This window comes from Orcinus orca, chromosome 3 (assembly GCF_937001465.1).
Source record: "Orcinus orca chromosome 3, mOrcOrc1.1, whole genome shotgun sequence".
Classification (NCBI taxonomy): Eukaryota; Metazoa; Chordata; class Mammalia; order Artiodactyla; family Delphinidae; genus Orcinus; species Orcinus orca.
The window spans coordinates 17,022,983-17,029,507 of NC_064561.1; the positions used below are offsets into that span (position 1 = coordinate 17,022,983).

Sequence of the window (6,525 nt, forward strand, 5' to 3'; positions counted from 1 at the left end):
AATCAGTGTGATAAACCATATTAACAAATTGAAAGATAAAAACCATATGATAAACTCAGATGCAGAAAAAGCATTTGACAAAATTCAACACCCATTTATGATAAAAACTAACCAGAAAGTGGGCATAGAGGGAACCTTCCTCAACATAATAAAAGCCATATACGACAAACCCACAGCAAACATCATTCTCAATGGTGAAAAACTGAAAACATTTCCTCTAAGGTCAGGGACAAGACAAGGGTGCCCACTCTCACCACTATTATTTAACATAGTTTTGGAAGTTTTAGCCATGGTAATCAGAGAAGAAAAAGAAATAAAAAGAATGCAAATTGGAAAAGAAGAAGTAAAACTGTCACTGTTTGCAGGTGACATGATACTATACATAGAGATTCCTAAAGATGCTATCAGAAAACTACTAGAGGTAATCAATGAATTTGGTAAAGTAACAGGATACAAAATTAATGCACAGAAAGCTCTTGCATTCCTATACACTGACAATGAAAAATCAGAAAGAGAAATTAAGGAAACACTCCCATTTACCACTACAACAAAAAGAATAAAATACCTAGGAATAAACCTACATAAGGAGGCAAAAGACCTGTATGCAGAAAACTGTAAGACACTGATGAAATAAATCAAAGATGATAGGGCTTCCCTGGTGGTGCAGTGGTTGGGAGTCTGCCTGCTGATGCAGGGGACACTTGTTCGTGTCCTGGTCTGGGAGGATCCTGCATGCCATGGAGCGGCTGGGCCCGTGAGCCATGGCCGCTGGGCCTGCGCGTCTGGAGCCTGTGCTCTGCAGTGGGTGAGGCCGCAGCAGTGAGAGGCCTGTGTACTGCCAAAAAAAAAAAAAGTCAAAGATGATAGAGACAGATGGGGAGATACCATGTTCTTGAATCAGAAGAATCAACATAGTGAAAATTATACTACCCAAAGCAATCTACAGATTCAATCCAATCCCTATCATATTACCAATGGTATTTTTAACAGAACTAGAAAAAAAAATTCCACAATTTGTATGGAAACACGAAAGACCCTGAATAGCTAAAGAAATCTTGAGAAAGAAAAATGGAATTGGAGGAATCAGGCTCCCTGACTTCAGACTATACTACAAAGCTACAGTAATCAAGGCAGTATGGAACTGGCACAAAAACAGAAATATAGATCAATGGAACAGGATAGAAAGCCCAGAGATAAACCTACACACATATGGTCACCTTATCTTTGACAAAGGAGGCAAGAATATACAATGGAGAAAAGACAGCCTCTTCAAAAAGTGGAACTGGAAGAACTGGACAGCTTCATGTAAAAGAATAAAATCAGAACACTTCCTAACACCATAAAAAATAAACTCAAATGGATTAAATGACCTAAATGTAAGGCCAGACACTATAAAACTCTTAGAGGAAAACATAGGCACAACACTCTATGACATAAATCACAGCCAGATCCTTTTTGACCCACCTCCTAGAGAAATGGAAATAAAAACAAAAATAAACAAATGGGACCTAATGAAACTTCAAATCTTTTGCACAGCAAAGGAAACCATAAACAAGATGAAAAGACAACCCTCAGAATGGGAGAAAGTATTTGCAGAAGAAGCAACTGACAAAGGACTAATCCCCAAAATATACAATCAGCTCATGCAGCTCAATATCAAAAAAAAAAAAAAAAACCCAATCCAAAAATGGGCAGAAGAGCTAAATAGATATTTCTCCAGAGAAGACAAACAGATTGCCAACAAACATATGAAACGATGCTCAACATCACTAATCATTAGAGAAATGCAAATCAAAGATGACAATGAGGCATCACCTCACACTGGTCAGAATGGCCATCATCAAAAAATCTGGAAACAATAAATACTGGAGATGGTGTGGAGAAAAGGGAACCCTCCTGCACTGTTGGTGGGAATGTAAATTGATACAGCCACTATGGAGAACAGTATGGAGGTTCCTTAAAAAACTAAAAATAGGGCTTCCCTGGTGGCACAGTGGTTGAGAATCTGCCTGCTAATGCAGGGGACATGGGTTCGAACCCTGGTCTGGGAAGATCCCACATGCCACAGAGCAACTAGGCCCATGAGCCACAACTACTGAGCCTGCGCGTCTGGAGCCTCCACAAGAGAGGCCGCGATAGTGAGAGGTCCGCACACTGCAATGAAGAGTGGCCCCCACTTGCCACAACTACAGAAAGCCCTCACACAGAAATGAAGACCCAACACAGCCAAAAATTAAATAAATAAATAAAATAGAACTACCATACGACCCAGCAATCCCACTACTGGGCATATACCCTGAGAAAACCATAATTCAAAAAGAGACATGTACCACTATGTTCATTGCATAGCCAGGACATGGAAGCAACCTAATTTTTCATCAACAGATGAATGGATAAAGAAGATGTGGCATATATATACAATGGAATATTACTCAGCCATTAAAAGGAACAAAATTGAGTTATTCGTAGTGAGGTGGATGGACCTAGAGTCTGTCATACAGAGTGAAGTAAGTGAGAAAGAGAAAAACAAATACTGTATGCTAACGTATATATATGGAATCTAGAAAAATGTTACTGATGAACCTAGTGGCAGGACAGGAATAAAGATGCAGACATAGAGAACAGACTTGAGGACACAGGGCAGGAAGGGGAAGGTGGAACAAAGTGAGAGTAGTATTGACATATATACCCTAACAAAGGTAAAATAGCTAGTGGCAAGCTGCTGTATAGCACAGGGAGATCAGCTCAATGCTTTGTGACGACCTAGAGGGATGGGATACGGAGGGTGGGAGGGAAGCTCAAGGGAGAGGGGATATGGAGATAAATGTATACATATAGCTGATTCACTTTATTGTACAGCAGAAACTAACACAACATTGTAAAGCAATTATACTCTAATAAAGATGTTAAAAAATAAATAAAAGACCACCCCAGCCTCAAGTGAGGGTGATGCATGTAGAGGTATGCACACAGAAAGGGAAGAATTGGATGACATCCAGCTTTGGAGATCATCTACCACAACATAAATCTGTTAAATAATCATAACCAAGAACTTCCCACAAAGAAAACTACAGGCCTAGATGATTTCATTGGTGAGTCCTATCAAATATTTAAGGAAGAAAATTACCAATCTTACACAGAAGAAAAATTCCTCAATAAAATATTAATAAATAGAATCCTGCAACATATAAAAATGATTATGTATCATGGCCAAGTGGATTCTAAGAAATGCAAGTTTTTGAATGTTGAATCAAAAACAAATCTGTAATTCATCCTGTTAGTGAAATAAATAAGGAAAATCATATAGCCATTTTAATAGACGCAGGAAAAGAATTTGACAAAACTTAACACCAATTCATGACCAAAACTCTCAGCAAACTAGAAATAGAAATGTATTTCCTCAATTTGATAAATGGCATTTATGAAAAAACTACAATTAGTATCATACTATGTGATATACTGCATGACACTCTCACAACTTCTACTGAACATTATGCTAGAGGTCCTGTATACTTCAATAAAGCATGAAAAATGACTAAAAGGCAAAAAGAATGGAAGGAAGTCAATAAAACTGCCTTTGTTCATAGAAAATGTGATTGTCTACATAGACAATCCTAAAGAATCTACACAAAACTACTAAAATTAAGAAACAAATTTAGCAAAGTCACAGATACAAGGGTAAAAACAAAAATAATTGTATTTCTATATGTTAACAATATATGTATTTCTATATGCTAGCAATAAAACTTGGAATATAAATTTTTTTTGATTTACAATAGCATGAAAAAATATTAAATACATAGAAACACATTTAACAAAAGATACCTAAGATCTCCATACTGAAAATTATAAAACACTGCTAACAGAAATTAAAGGAGACCTTCCTTCACACATTAAAATTAGGGAAATACTGACTTTTTCTTGAGATATAATTGGCATTGTTTAAAAAAAAGCCCAAAATGGAGTAATTTGCTCCCAGAACAGCAAACCAAGACGTCATTGCTGTTTCAGCCTCTCCTAGGAATGTGAATTTTATTTTTTTAAGGTGGTATTATCTTTAATTAAGTACAAAGGCTTTTCCAATCATGTCACCTAGAGATCATTTTATCCACTACTTTGTTTGGCCGCCAGTCTTTTGTCCCTCTCCTCAGCAATGGTAAGGCAGATACCCTTTCCATGGGGAAGAGAGATCCATGGTTTGTTGCCTTTGCCAATAACGAAAATCTTGGAGAGCCCAGTGGCAAAGCTGTTACCATTGACATCTTTCACATGAACTACATCAGAAGAACCAGGATGTCTCTCCCGGTTGTTGATCACACCAATTCTTCCCAGGTTAGCACCTCCAGTCACCATGCACAGGTTACCAGTGTCAAATGATGAAATTAGTAATCTTGCCAGTCTCCAAATCAATTTGAATGGTGTCATTCACCTTGATGAGGGGATCAGGGTAGCAGGCGGTGCAAGCACCATGGGTCATCAGATGAAGGATTCCTTTTGTCCCCACAAAGATCCTTCTCACTTTGCACAACTTGTACTTGGCCTCCTCAGGTGTAATACAATGGACAGCAAAGCGACACTTGGTGTCATAGATCAGACGAAAATTCTCTCCAGTCTCTCCAATGCTGATGATGTCCATAAAACAAGTGGGGTAGGTTATAACAGTGCAGACATTGCCATCAATCTTAATGAAACACTGCAGGCAGATCTTTATTTCATCTCCTGTTAGGGCATACTTAAGTCTGTTCCTTAGGAAAATGATTAGGGGAGACATGAGCCATGGCTGTGCTAGGCACAAAGAGAGCTAGGAATGTGAATTTTATTTTATTTATTTATTTATTTATTTATTATTTTGGCCATGTTTTGTCTTCATTGCTGCGCATGGGCTTTCTCTAGTTGTGGTGAGCGGAGGCTACTCTTCCTTGTGGTACACAGGCTTCTCATTGCAGTGGCTTCTCTTGTTACAGAGCATGGGCTCTAGGCTCACGGGCTTCAGTCGTTGCAGCACGCAGGCTCAGTTGTGGTTCGTGGGCTCTAGAGCACTGGCTCAGTAGTTGTGGCACATGGGCTTAGTTGCTCTGTGACATGTGGGATCTTCCTGGACCAGGGCTCAAATCCATGTCCCCTGCATTAGCAGGTGGATTCTTAACCACTGCGCCACCAGGGAAGTCCCTGGAATGTGAATTTTAAACACGTAATCTGAAATTTCAGGATCAACACTAGTGAGGTTATCTGCATCATGAAGACCTCTGCTGTTCCCTTCCCCCTAAAGGAAGATGGTCTGGCCTGAAAAAATCCTTTCTTTTCTTTTGCTAATACCTTCTTCCCTACCCTCCTTCTGATTATAAAACCTTCCATTTATGCAACCCCTTGAGCATCCTTCTATTTACTAGATGGGATGCTGCCTGATTCCTGAATCACTGAATAAAGCTAATTAGATCTCCCCACTAAAAGAAAGAAATTAAAGGAGACTAAAACTAATGGAAATATATACCATGTTCATGAATCAGAAGACTCAATATTGTTAAGCTGTCAAAATTCCCCCAATTGATCTTCAAATTCAACTTCCAGCTGACCCTTGAACAACCCTGTTTTAGACTGAGCAGGTCCACTTATATGCAGATTTGTTTCAATAAAACAGAAATATATAATCCACAGTTGGTTGACCCTGCCAGTATGGAACCATGGACACGGAGGAACAACTGTAAAGTTATACTTGGATTTTCCACTTCATGGAGTGTTGTTCAATGGTCAACCATAATTCAAATCAAAATTCCAGCAAGCATTTTTTGTACAAATGAAAAGTTGATTCTACTATTTATATGAAAATACACAGGACGTAAAATAGCCAAACAATTTTGAAAAAGAATAACAAAGTTGGAGGACTCCTAGTATCTAATTTTAAAGATGTACTATAAAGCTATGATAAGCCAAATGATAGTAGTTTTGGTAAAAAGACAGACAAACTGATCAATGGGAAAGAACAGAATCCAGAAATAGACCCAGACATACATGCTCAATTGATTTTCAACAATGCATTGCTAAGGCAAGTCAATGGGAAATACATTGTTTTCCCATCACTGCATGACGAATTAGCACAAATTTAGCAGCTTAAAACAATACTGAGAAAGAGGGGGAAGAGTAAGACGTGGAGATGACCTTCCTCCCCACAGATACATAAGAAATACATCTACACGTGGAACAACTCCTACAGAACACCTACTGAACGCTGGCAGAAGACCTCAGACCTCCCAAAAGGCAAGAAACTCCCCACATACCTGGGTAGGGCAAAAGAAAAAAGAATAAACAGAGACGAAAGAATAAGGACGGGACCTGCACCAGGGGGAGGGAGCTGTGAAGGAGGAAAGGTTTCCACACACTAGGAAGCCCCTTTGCGGGCGGAGACTGTGGGTGGCTGAGCGGGGAAGCTTCGAGCTGAGGAAGAGAGCACAGCAACAGGGGTACAGAGGGCAAAGCGGAGAGATTCCCACACAGAGGATCGGTGCCGACCGGTCACCAGCGCAAGAG

At 39.3% G+C, this 6,525-nt stretch overlaps 1 pseudogene; it reads right to left on the reverse strand.

The window, feature by feature from the left end:
- Positions 1-4,104: 4,104 nt before the first annotated feature.
- On the reverse strand, positions 4,105-4,771 carry LOC101271653 (40S ribosomal protein S4, X isoform-like; annotated as a pseudogene).
- Between the last annotated feature and the right edge of the window lie 1,754 nt (positions 4,772-6,525).